The following is a 14,515-nucleotide window of genomic DNA, read 5'->3' as shown; positions in this document are numbered from 1 at the left end:
TCTGACTGATGTGGTCATTTCGGAGATAGAGACTGAAGAAGAAGAGGAGGAAGGGCAGGAGCTGTAGAATGTGGGGGTAACCCTGATTGACCCAGGGCCCGCAATCCTCGACGTCGGGAGGATGTTTTCCGTCCCAGGATCTTACTGGGTCCCGGCTTCCACAATATTAACCCAGTGTGCCGTCAGTGAGCTGTACCATCCCTGGCCACAAGCACTTGTCCACATGTCCGTGGTTAGGTGGACCTTCCCAGTAACTGCCCTGTTGAAGGCACGGGTAATGTTCTGAGACACATGCTTATGTAAGGCGGGGACGGCACACCGGGAGAAATAGTGGCAGCTGGGGACCGAGTACTGAGGGACGTACACCACCATGAGGTTGCAGAAAGCTTCCGTCTCCACGAGCCTTAAAGGCAACATTTCTAGTGCAAGCAGTTGAGAAATGTGGCAGTTTAGTGCTGTGGACTGTGGGTGGTTGGCTGCGTATTTGCGCTTGCGTTCAAAGGACTGGGGTAGGGACAACTGAACGCTGTGCTGGGACAAGGATGAGGACGTGGTTGCTGACGGTGATAGTTGCAAGTGTAAAGCGACAGGTGCAGGGTGGGAGGCATTTTCGCCAGCATCAGGGACGGAGATTTGGTGTGCACGTACAACAGGGGAAGAGGCAGTGGTGTCACCCACAGACACTGTTTTTGGACCCTGGCCTTCAGCCCAACTAGTCGGGTGCTTTGCTGTCATGTGCCTAAGCATGCTGGTGGTGGTCAGGCTGATAGTTTTGCTGCCCCTGCTGATGATTGCATGGCATATGTTGCAAATGGCCTTTCTTGGGTTAACTGGACAGTCTTTAAAAAAGAGCCAGACTCGGGAAGACCTAGCAGTTGGACTGGCAATTTCCCTCATATTGCTGTTTTGGGGAACAGTTGCCCACCTTGTGTCTTGGGACAGGAAGTAAGGTTGACATGATGTGGGTGTTTGTTGTGCTCCTTCAGCAGGCACAATTTCATCTTGCCCATGGCCTCGGCCTTTGCATGCGCCATCAGCATCACGTCCACTTCCCCGTCCCTTGCCACGAGCCTTGCACATTTTAAATGGACTATAATGTTTTGCAAAAATAATCAAGATTAATACCGCAGTATTTGATCACGTCTGATGACATGTTCTTTTGCCTAGTGAGGATATACTGATGCTATTGGTCAGCGAACAAGTGTGAATATATTTTTGACACACAAATACCAGACTTTAAATACAGTATAATATTTTGCAGCTTGCAAAACAAATCAAGCTTAATATCGCAGTATTTGATCATGTCTGATGACCAATCCTTTTGCACAGTGATGCTATTGGTCAGCGAACAAGTCTGAATATATTTTTGACATGCAAGTAGCAGACTTTAAATGGAGTATAATCTTTTGCAGATTGCAAAACAAAAAACAGGATTAATACTGCAGTAATATTTGACCACCAGAGATGTTGGACAAGTTTCTCTGCTTCCACAATACAGCAATGCTATTCAAATCAACCAAATCTGGCTGTATGCTGCTAACAAGCAAATGTAGCAGCTTTTCACCAAAATTAGCAGGATTAAGAGCAAAAAGAATATTATCAGCCCTTATGTCTAGGGCTATTGATAGGAATTCCAGCAGCAGAAAAAAACATGCAATGGGCCCTATTCTGTACTATACTAGCTCTCCACAAACTCTGCCTAACTTGTGCAATCAGCAGGATTAATATTTTCTTCAGAATTAGTCCTTACATCGACTGTTAGAGTAGATTTCTGATAGTTGTGTGGAATCTCTGTTTGAAATAACCACCAATTCTCTCCCTCGCTCAGCAGCAGCTCTCCCTACTCTGTGTCTTTGACCGGTAGACTGTGACGAGCATAGGGTCCCGGGTCTTATATAGACCCGATGACGCTATATGCCAGCCAATCACTGTAATGCCACAACCAACATGGCTACAGCATTACAGTGACTGTCACGCAATCTCTTCATAGTAGTAATTGGCCGCCTAAAATGTAACCAGGCGGGGCGAGGACTCGAGCTCCCGCCCGAGCATTTCAAAATTACTCGCCGAGCATCGAGCATATTGAGCACTGTGATGTTCGGGCGAGTAACGAGTAGTGGTGAGCATGCTCGCTTATCACTACTTATGAACTAAAGCATACCACATCCTCTGTAAAACATGGTGGAGGCAGTGTGATGCCAATGGGCATGCATGGCTTTCAATGGCGCTCGGTCACTAGTGTTTATTGATGATCTGACTGAAGACACAAGCAGCGAGATGAATTCTGAAGTGTACAGGGCTATACTTTCTGCTTATATTCAATGACATGCAGCACGGTTGATTGGATGTCACTTCACAGTAGAGATGGACAATGACCTAAAACATATTGCAAAAGCAATCTAGGAGTTTTTTAAAGCAAAGAAGTGGAATATATAAAGGCTGAGTCAATTGCCAGATCTTGACCCCATCAAACATACATTTCACATGCTTAAGGCAAAATTTAAGGCAGAATGACCCACAAACAAGCAACAAGTCAGCTGCAGTAAAGGCCCGGCAAAGCATCAGAAAGAAGGAAATCCAATGTTTGGTGATGTCCATGGCTTCCAGACTTCAGGCCATCATTGCCTCCAATGGATTCTCTGCAAAGTATTAAAAATTAACATTTTATTTGTGATGAAAATAATTTGTCCAATTACTTTTGAGCCCTTGAAATGAGGAGACTTTGTGGAAAAATAGTTGCAACTCCTAAACGTTTCACAGGATATTTTTGTCAACCCCTTTAATTAAGCACTTCAATTGCATCTAAGTTGTTTCATTTTAAATAAAAAATAGCGGCATGCAGCACCCAAATCACAAAGATTCAGTCACTGTCCAAATATTTCTAGACCTAACTGTATATTATAAATTTTGTAATACTCATCATTCTTTATTCTTCTTAGACTGAATATTCTCTGTTTTAAAATAGACTCTATTTTAGACTTACAGGTCTCTCCTTATGTGTGTACATAGGGAGCTGTCAGTCAATGGGATCAGGGCAGGGAAAAGATAGCTGGGGACATGCATCAAACTAGTCAGCTGAGACAAATAGTTCTTGGTGGACTTTTCAAAGTATATTTTCTCTGAAAACATGGAATCATGCAGCCCATTGTTCAGGCAGCATGAATCTAATGATGGGTTCCCTTTAATAAAACTGTGTGGAGGGAGACTGTGAGAGTGCAGCATGGCAACACTGTGGAGATCTGTGCTATTATTATACAGGTGCATCTCACAAAATTAGAATATCATCTTCAATACAAAAAGTGAAACTCATATAGTATATAGAGTCATTACAAACAGAGTGATCTATTTCAAGTGTTTATTTCTGTTAATGTTGATGATTATGGCTTACAGCCAATGAAAAACAAAACTCATTATCTCAGTAAATTAGAATACTTTATAACACCAGCTTGAAAAATGTTTTTAAAATCCGAGATGTTGGCCTACTGAAATGTATGTTCAGTAAATGCACTCAATACTTGGTCGGGGCTCCTTTTGCATCAGTTACTGCATTAATGCGGCATGGCATTGAGGCGATCAGCCTTTGGCACTGTGAAGAATAATTGCCTTGCATCGAGTGGACGATTGGTGAAGTGTGTAGACCAGCATCACAGTGGATACTGTCGGAGCTTAAAGGGAACCTTTCACTAATCTGAGCATGTTGTTCACATTATGGAATAGTGTCTGCAGAGCTGAATAAAATATAGTTTTTATTTCTAAATTTCTGTTATCTTTTGAAGAGATATTAGCTTGTAAATTTTAGGCTATAATTTATGATACCAGAGGGCATTACCAGAGATTTTTCTCTGGGGACATGAACTTTTTCTGCTGCATGACATTGACAAATCATAAGCAGGAGGCATTATGCAAGGGGAAAAAAAGAACACACACCTTAATACAAGTTTTCTCCTATGAGACATGAAATGACAGGCAGCCCCTCTTTCAGTCCTGATCTCTACAGCTACTGAGGAGATTAGAGTAAAGAGCAGAGCTAAGTGTGATTACAAACACTGCATTCATCTCTCAACAGTCAATGTGGAAGAAGGGGAATACAGCAAAGGTGAGTGTGATTACAAACACTTCCAGCTTTCACTTTAGGGCAGTCAGTAATTCCCCTCCCAACACTAAATGCTGTGAGATGAAAGATGAAAGTGTTTGCAATCACACTCAGCGCTGCTGTACTCTACACAGTAGCTGTAGGGATCAAGGCTGAGAGCAGGGCTGTCTGTTATTACATGTCTCACACAGAAGAAAGCCTGCTTTTAGCTTATTTAGAGGCATGTCCTTTTTCCCCTGAATGATGCCTCCTGCTTGGGATTAGTCAACATCATGCAGGAGAAAAAGTACACACCCACAGAGATTAATCTCTGCTAACATTCGGTTGGGCTTATTATAAATTAGAACCTAAACTTTGCACGCTAATACCTTTGCAATGAGGATGAGAAATTAAATATTAAAACAAAAAGTTTTATTCAGCTATACAACTAATATTCCATGATGTGAGGAGTTTAAAACTGGTGAAAGGTTCTCTTTAAGGCCTGCATGGGAAAGGACTCTCTGCACTGATCACCCTTGATTACTCCAGAATCCCTGTTGCTGCTATCAATTGATGCATGAAGTATGTGTCTCTGTATGTCGCAGATATGAAACCATTAAGCTTGTGTACCTCCTTCCATAATCAGAAGTAAAGTGAGTTCCTCTTGCAACTACTACTACTCTCCTGTTTTCGTAATTTGTCATCATGGGGTGTGCCAATAAACCATCCAGCCATGAAGGGAACAGTACAGCTGATGTCACCCCTACAGATTCAAAACAATATTCCCATCACTTCATCAGTAGCGCAAGGCACCGGGCATTGCTAACACCTGTGACAATAAGATTTGACCCATGCCTAGTGTACTAATTACTGTGCACTGCAAACACATTCCCATCAAATATGCCAAAATTAATCTTTAAGTGAGTTACATCTCGAGTAGCGGAAATAAGGTCTTAGATTTTGAATCCTGACAATTAAAATCATAGAATCTATGCCTTTACAAATCTTTAAGTTTTTCCCACTTTAATTAACATGGTTTCCATAAACACAGCCTTACACTGTTTTTTGCTTATTCTCCTCTGGCATGGTAGGGAAACACGTAAGAGAAATTGATGCCAGAACTGATCCTATGGATTCTGTTCGATCACTTCCAGGCATCATATGCATCAGTTATTGTTGGGGCAGAATATTGCTAGAGCTGATTCATAAAACATTACATGCTGCATTTTCTAATTTGGCAATGGACGACAGACCGTTTAACAAAGTGTACAACTTTGTCAGTTGTGTCCGACTCAGGCATTAAACAACTGGCTGGACACAACTGATACATGAGAATCCAGTGTATGAAGTGAAATGTTTAAATGTGTATAGTAATGAGCAGATGCGTCAAACCTATCAGTTCTCATCAGCTGCCATTTCCTCATCCTTCTCAAGAATATATTGTAACTGCTAAGCCGCGGAGACAGTAGGCAAACTTGTTCAAAAATGTGAATGACTAACAATGTACTTCTATATTTATGACGTCTGGATAAGCTACAACAGTAAGAAAGATTAAAGGAATGCAAACCCAGACATTTTTGGCAGCTAGACAATTGGTCTTTTAACCAACAGATGGCAGCCCACTCAAAACTTTTTACTTTTCAACTTGTCATATGGTGTGCATACATAAAATATGAAATAATATTTTACCACAAAAAATATATCAATTAAATGTGCCTATATGAAAAAATATTCTACAGTGTATTAAAGTAAGAAAATCAAGCAGATATATGGAATTTTTTATTACATTAAATCAGGTCAGGCTTAACCAAATTTATATTTTTGCACCTATAATTGGGGCTGGGACAAAGGGTAGGCAGAGGTTTGAAACCTCATAGAGTCCTACGTCGCACCATCCTGATGGAGGGGCAAATTGGAAAAAAAATTATTAATGTTTTGGCACTGATGGCTAAGAGCACAATGGCTAATTTAATATTAAAGACACATAGTGGCTACTTATATATTTGGGGGGGCAGTATAGTGACTATTATTTTATATTCAGGAGCACAATAACAGAAGGGCTGCAGAGTTTTACAATAATGAGTGTCTGCAGGCAGCAACAAAGCATAGTGGAGGTTCTTTGCAAGTTTGGTTCTGTATTTAAGAAAATGCAGTTGGGAATTTGGTTAGGATTAATGTGAAGCAAGACAATCACGCCAAACATATAGCCAATATCATTAAGAACTATATTCAGCATAGGGAAGAACCAGGAGTCATGAAAGTGATGATATGGCCCCCACAGAGCCCAAATCTCATCAGCATTGAGTCTGTCTGGGAATACATGAACAAATAGAAGGATTTGCACAAGCCTACATCCACAGATCTGTGGTTAGTTTCTTAAGATGTTTGTATGATTTGCAAAGTAATGATTGTGAAGAATATTGAAAATATAATCCCATGTTAATCATTGTGCCCTGTTTGGTGGGGCATTATAGAGATCTACAGTGTACAGCTGTAACCGGACACTTTTGTAGCAAGCAGAATGGAGGGGGCTGAGGGACAGTGAGTGACAAAACCCCCACCATCAGCTGTGGAGCTGCCACAGGAAGACCCCCTGTGGACCCCAGCCATGCGGCTCCCTTTATGTCAGATACTATAATTCAATACCGAACTATGGGAATATTATATGTCCTAGTTATTCATAACCTAGATTTTCAAGATCCCAAGAGAATGGGGAATGTCACCCTGGCTTCCAGCCATGTCTAGCACGTAGGGAAGGAGAGATACATGGCACAGCCTTTCAGAAACCCCTAAGACCCCTGTGTTTGGTCTCCACGCGTAGCATGGGCCCGGTTCGACCCAATGACACCAGAAGCGGCTCCCTAGGACCATTCATTAAGGAAGTATAGCCCATTTTATTTTTTGGAGTTTATAGCTGAGGGAAGCCATGGGTGGAGATTTAGGTCCAGCCAGTAGGCAGTAGGAGGAGTGATCCAGAGAGGTTAAAAGCTTCGACAGCTATAGCCCTGTGTCTTTTTCCTGGGAGGTCAGGACAACACATCGTGTGGGAGAAGTCCCTACAACAAAGGGGACCACAAGCCTCCCATGTGGCATCACCTCCCCTGCAAGCCAGACCTTCCATCTGAATGGTAATTGACTCTTAATAACTGCTTATGCCTTTTGTACCACTACTATTGTGTTTGCATCTCTGACCATTATGTATGTATAACCCTTAAGTATATAGTGTATTGTCTAGTGTGCCCTTAAGGCGATTAAATATATAATTTAATCTTGGGATGCTCTTTTATCTCGATCTATGAACTCTCATGTCCGTTGTTCGGTCCTAAGAACATGCTACCGGGCTGGTTTCTGGCCGGATCTAATCCCCCGGTCCTAGCGGGAATTATATCTAATAGAAACTGGTGGCAGCTCTACCAGGCCAACAAGGTTCTGCTTCACTGGGGCTAGTGGAGGGGCCTCTCAGCCTGTCAGGGGTGGGAGCAAGTGTGGTGCCACGTCAGTGACTGGGTGGGCCACCTCTTCTCAGTCCCGGTGCCTTCCTGTACCTGTGTGGACATGGGGTGTCTGTGTAGAACTGTACCAATCTGACCGTACCCGTTCCCCAGGGGGCGTGGAATGTCATGTTGGTGCAAAGGGCAGATCCGTATCACGTGATCCGACTGACGTAATTGTGACGTCAGGCGGGTGGCGATGTATGGATCCTTCACAAGTGGTGGCAGTGGTGGGATTCTGCAGGATGTCACTGCTGCTGTTCATCAGAAGTGGTGTCAGCGGTGGGATTCTGCTGGATCTCTCTGCTGCCTTTCTTCACAATGATAATTGGTAATATTCTTGTTCAAAAGACATCTCACAGCATGGTTTACCATTATGGGGGTTAAACTGGGAGTGTAGTTTCACATGGTCAGATCTTATATTGCAAGTAATCCATCTCGTAGACTATATGGTTGCATACAACAGCCTGAGTAAATTGTAGGGATAAAGCAGTTCTCTACATTGCTAGTGCTCAACTAAAGAAGGAGTCTAATAATGTATTCCATAAAGAGTAAATATATGGCGCTCACTACATATTCATAGAATAAAAACAGCTAATTATTAGAGATAAGTGAATATATTCGAGTGTAATTAAATTCTACTCGAATATTACAAAAATCCGCGTTTGCCAAAATCGACACTGCCTGCTATTTTGCTTAACCATAAATGGCCATCAGAAGGTTAAAATACAAAGAAAATACTCACCTTACCTTTCACCTCTCCGGCCCCTCTACTCCTTACCATCACTATAAAAAACAACATACTCACAAGGATTTCAGGAACATCACGTCCAACTCCATAGAAAATTTAATTCACAAGAAGAAGACTCTCAGAAATAAGAGAGCTTATACGACCAGAGTTTTTCAGAAAAAATTTATACTTTATTTAAACATTGCATATTAAAATATTATGGTGCTGCAAGAAGAGGGCACAGCTAGCTCACACATTATTCAAGGATTACATAAAGATATGTCAGGGGTATATTAATCCAACGTCATTGAAATGTATACAAAATATACCAAAGATACATCAAAAATACACGATTAGCTATGGATAATATATATCCTTCAACAGCAATATGGAATCCGATCGATATTTCAATATATCAAATTAAAGTGAACAGTGCATAGTGCATAGTGCGTAATGTAAGCTTCACTATCTTATTGGACTCACATATAGCCAATCAATTTATAGTAACACATTCGTATGCCTATAAATCTGATATTAAGTCACTCTGACATTGAGGCTGTACCTGGCATTAGACCCAATATAAGGTTCTGCCTCTATAGTATCCACACCGCCACATATTAATCAAAAGTACTTACTTGTGGAGGTGAATGAGTATCGCTCGTGCCCTCACGCCCCTACGCGCGTTTCCAGTGAATATATTCGAGTGTAATTAAATTCTACTCGAATATTACAAAAATCTGCGTTTGTCAAAATCGACACTGCCTGCTATTTTGCTTAACCATAAATGGCCATCAGAAGGTTAAAATACAAAGAAAATACTCACCTTACCTTTCACCTCTCCGGCCCCTCTACTCCTTACCATCACTAGTCTGGTCCTCTTCACATCTTTTTATCACCACCACTCACACTGAAATCCAGGGCCTCTAAACGCATGCTCATGCAAAGTCATGGTGTACGTGGTAATGTCATGACATCTTGACCTTTCACATGCTTGAGCGAACTGCTTCAAGCATTCCAAGAAACAGAAGTTCCGGCCTAGCATAAAGAAGCTTGGATTTTCAGTACGAGCGGCTGTGATAGGAAGATGCAACGCAGATAGAATGAGTAACGGTGGATAGAGGAGGGGCCAGACAGGTGAGGGCTAAAATGAGTATAAGTCTTTTTTTTATTAAATCTTACAGTTATTATGCTCTTGGGTCTGGAGAGACCACAGAGCATAATAAGGGACTTCTCTGCCAATTTGGTTTCCCAGGAAAATCCATGCTAACAGGTAAATTTGAATTTTGCCTAATCTATTCATCTCTACTATTTATTTATTCCATAGATTGTCAGGAAATATACAAAGAGTACCAATCAGAAGTTGCCTACGGCTGTTTCACGCATGATGGTGGCATGATGCTTTGAGGAAGCACATTGTGCGTGTAATAGCAGTAGGCAACCTGCTGACCTTTTAACTTTGTGTGCCTCCCGACAATCTATGGAATAAATAAATAGCTGTTTTTAATCTACAGGAAGATTCACTTGAAAGAGGCCTCAAATATTCTGTAATGAGACCTGCTGAGACAAAACAATCTGAATGAATGAATGTGTAATGTGCTTCTCAATGTATGGAGCTTCAAACAAGCAATGATATTTGAGGCCTTCTTCAAGTGAATCTTCCCTGTACAACTATATGAAGAGTGCCATATACCGTATTTACTCTTTAATGAATGCCTTATTATGGCAAGCCATTGCAAAACCTGGTTTTGCCACCCCGATATGTTTCTCTCTCTGCCTTTTCCCTGTCAGCCCTTACTACATACAGTGTCTTCCCTCAATATTATATTGCTTACAATGTTGTCCCTTACTATATAAAGTATTCTCTGGACAATTCATAAATAGACAATGTGCAAGGAAACATTGTGTGCAGCCTGACTAGAGTGAGGAGGGTGCAACTTACTTCATCTGCTAAGAGCGCCAATATAACTTGTCCCATCCCTGACTACAACTCCAGACAGAATATCTTGTAGCCTTGGAAGTACATACCTGGGAGTTTCAGTTTGGATGTCGTGTTGCTAAAGTATTATAAAAATTTGAACTATATTTAAAAGAAATGGCTTAAAACAGTAGACAAAGAACACAAATAATTTAAAATGTGTTAATATATGAAATGCAACTTGATACATGCCCAAGAGCAAAAATTGACACATTATTTAAGGGGAGCTGCACTGTCAGTTTTAAGCATTACCCTGAAATATAATTTAACATAAAGAGGAAGTCAGCTTTATTTCAGAAGTATATGATGCACATTGCTTTTGGCAGAGGTATAACAGAGTGTATGCTTGGAATGTAATAAAGCTTATCCGGCATGGAGAAAAATGAGTAGGATATTAACTAAATTAGAACTGCCTGATTTCTAATAGAAAAACCATATGCCATTCATATTTGACCTAATTTCACAGCCTCGGTATAATGAAAATAACACTCACAGCTCAGCAGAAGCATTCAGGGAAGTTATAAAGAGAATTCTACTGTTTAATCACATTAATGTTCGTATATTGGTGTGACTTTAATAAAAAAAATACAATGTGCAAGCTTCTATTATGTGTGGAAGGAAAATACCGTCAGAATAAGAGCTTGTAGGAGAAGGTGCCTAGAGCATGATTGGTTTACGGTTACACACTTAGATCCATTCCCATAGTTTCTGGTGTGATTTAATACGATTACTATGTTTTAATTTAGCGCAGAGGTAACACTTATATTGGGTGACAAATAAAATCGCCTAAATCAGAATCTTTGATTGCTTTCCTGTTACAGCCAACAGCTCCTCACTCAAGTGCATTGAAGAAAATGTGTATTACATCTATGTTTCGCTGGCACGAGTGTATCCAAAGGAAATAAAATCACTCTTGAAAAACTGTTAGCTCTTGTACCTTATTAACACCTTCCTTGCCTGATGTCAGACCATAACTCTTCTATTATTTCTGTTTTACCTTCTTTGCTGTATCTTTTTTTTTGTACTTAACCATATTTTTTGGACTATAAGATGCTCTTTTTTCCTCCAAAAATTTGGAGGAAAGTGGGGGGTGTGTCTTATAGTCCGAATATGGTGTCTGTGTATATATAAATATACATATATATATATATATACACACACACTGTGGCTGGAGGGGGAGCGGTAGCGTAGGAGGAGTGGGGCACAGGAGGCAGGAGCGCTGCTGCAGCTCCTGCGTGTGCCCACTGTTAAAGAAAATGAATATTCACTGCTCTCCGCGCCCATAGGTGTAGGGAGCACTGAATATTAATTTTCCTTAATAGTGGGCACACAGTGTAGCCGCAGCCTGGCTCCTGCTGCTGCAGGGCAATCGCATGTGCCCGCTACTAAAGAACATAAATATTCACCTCTCTCCACTCCCATGGGCATCTGGATGGGTGAATATTCATGCTCTTTAATAGCGGGCACACATGATTGCCCGGCAGCAACAGGAGCCGCGCTGAGGCTACACTGTGTGCCGGCTATTAAGATGAGTGAAGTCACTGCTCCCCACGCACACAGTCACGGCGTGGGGAGCAGTGACTATTCCGGCAAAGCATCTCACCTTGTGAGGGTGCATGGCAGTGAAGTCATGCGCGGCTCACAAGGTGAGATCAGTGCTGGCAGCAGAGCAGGACGCAGCGCTGGAGCACAGGGAAGAAAGATGAGTAGACATGTTTATTTTTTTTGTGTGTGCAGCATAATGGGGATTAGAGGGACCATGCATACCAGGATGGGGGTGTAATGCATACCAGTTAGAGGGATGAGGGGTACCATGCATACCAGGAAGAGGGATGAGTGGGGCCATGCATACCAGGAAGAGGGATGAGATGGGCCATAGATACCAGGAAGAGGGATGAGGGGTGCCATGCATACCAGGAAGAGGGATGAGGGGTACCATGCATACCAGGAAGAGGGATGAGGGGGGCCATGCATACCAGGAAGAGGGATGAGCGGGACCATGCATACTAGGATAAGGATGAGGGGTGCCATGCATACCAGGAAGAGGGATGAGGAGGGCCATAGATACCAGGAATAGGGATAAGGGGTGCCATGCATACCAGGAAGAGGGATGAGGGGTACCATGCATACCAGGAAGATGGATGAGGGGGGCCATGCATACCAGGATAAGGATGAGGGGTGCCATGCATACCAGGATGGAGTGGTGCCATGCATACCAGGATGGAGGGGTGCCAAGCATACCAGAATGGAGGGGTGTCTTGCATACCAGGATGGAGATCAGGGGTGCCATGCATACCAGGATGGAGGGGTGCCAAGTATACCAGGATGGAGGAGTGTCTTGCATACCAGGATGGAGATCAGGGGTGCCATGCATACCAGGATGGGGATGGGAGCCACATATAATAGGAAGAGGGGACTATGTATACCAGGATGGGTAATATTAACAGAATTGGGGGACATTACCCCTATAACAGTGTCAGCAGCAGACCCCCTCCCTCTTAACAGTGCATCATGACCATATTTTTTGCTTAATTTTGTTTTTCTATTTTCCTCCTCTAAAACCTATGTGCATCTTATGTTCCGGTGCGTTTTATAGTCCAAAAAATACGGTAACAAGTTTGTACATACACAACACCTTCTATTCATGTCAACTGTTACTGTCGTCTTGTTTTTGGGTGAGGGGAGATAACGTTATAAAAATTAAATAGCTTTTTTCACAAAATTGAGTTTTCAGATTTTTGTGGATTTTTAGCTTTATTTTTATATTGCAAATAATGCTGCAACCAGATGTTTGCAGGTAATCAAACAAACTATTGGATCGCACTTGGACCAATATCATTCTATGGGGCCGTGCACATGTCCATTTCTTTCCTTGCACCGAGTCCGTCTGAGGAAAAAAGCGCACCATGAAAGCATTGCATCCGATTATCGGCCATGCAAGTCAATGAGTCCGACACAAAAATCGGACCACATGATATCTAAGTGCAGTTTGACAGAATAGAGAAGAAGGAGAATTTTTTTTCCCCCATCTTCTCCACATCCCAAAAATTCAGATCACACTATGATCACACTCTGATCAAACTCTGATCTGTGTGATTAGCATAATTGGCCCGACCGAGTCTCTTGGATGAGAGACAATACCGTCATGGGACCCTAGCCTTAGAGCACAAACTGCAGCTGCAACTTTGGAATTGTTGTGGGTCCATGGTGTTGTCCAGCTTCTTGACTATTATGTAGCATCAGCACCAGCACCTAATTCAGCAATATTAATATCATTGAGGATTACTAAGGAATGCTTTCAGATGCCATGACACATTAAACCAAACTGTTACTTAAAGGGTTATTCCTATCTTAAGAGATGGATACAATTAGAAATTGAAATTAAAAAAAAACAAGCAACTTTCCAATTTACTTTTTATTAAAATTATGCACACCTGACCAGACCCCTTCCCCAAAACTCTCCTACACCTCAGATCAGGTAACTAGATATCTCAATAATATAAGAAGGCAACCTCTAAAAACTTGCCACTAAACAATTCCCTTCCTTTTCTCCATATAAGGGGGACCCTTCGACCTGGTCATCAAAAGACCCTCCAGGAAGCTCATAACTGCCTCTCAACCAGGAAAAACTTCTAGGGCTCCCATCCTGACTATCTTCCCTCCTCCCATTGCTTTTAGCCCACTAGCCACCTTTTAAAACAATGATTTTTAACTTCTTGTAACCTAAGTATTTAATAAAATTGGACAATTTTAACATCTTCATTGTTATTTCTTGCCACATACCCTATACACTAGCGTAAGTTGTTTTATATATATTAGAAATAATTAACAAAAAACACCTGCAAAGGCTTCCTACACATTTAAAAAAGTCCCTTAGTCTGTTTCAGTAGGCTCCACAATCATAGGGAAGACTGCTGACTTGATAGATGTCCAGAAGGCAGTCATTGACACTAAGTAAATGCAAAGTAAATTTTGCATTTCATTTGGAAATCAAGGTCCCAGAGTCTGGAGGAAGAGTGGAGAGGCACACAATCCAAGCTGTTTGAGGTCTAGTGTGAAGCTTCCGCAATCAGTGATGGTTTGGGGAGCCATGTCATCTGCTGGTGTAGGTCCACTGTGTTTTATCAAGACCAAAGTCAGCGCAGCCATCTACCATGAAATTTTAGAGCACTTCATGCTTCCCTCTGCCGACAAGCTTTTTGGAGATGGAAATTTCATTCTCCAGCAGGACTTGGCACCTGTCCACA

This window comes from Phyllobates terribilis, unplaced genomic scaffold, assembly GCF_046119375.1.
Source record: "Phyllobates terribilis strain yellow unplaced genomic scaffold, ASM4611937v1 Scaffold_3__8_contigs__length_932513732, whole genome shotgun sequence".
In the NCBI taxonomy this organism is placed as follows: Eukaryota; Metazoa; Chordata; class Amphibia; order Anura; family Dendrobatidae; genus Phyllobates; species Phyllobates terribilis.
The sequence above is the reverse complement of the archived record's forward strand: the minus strand, read 5'-3'. Positions refer to the sequence as shown.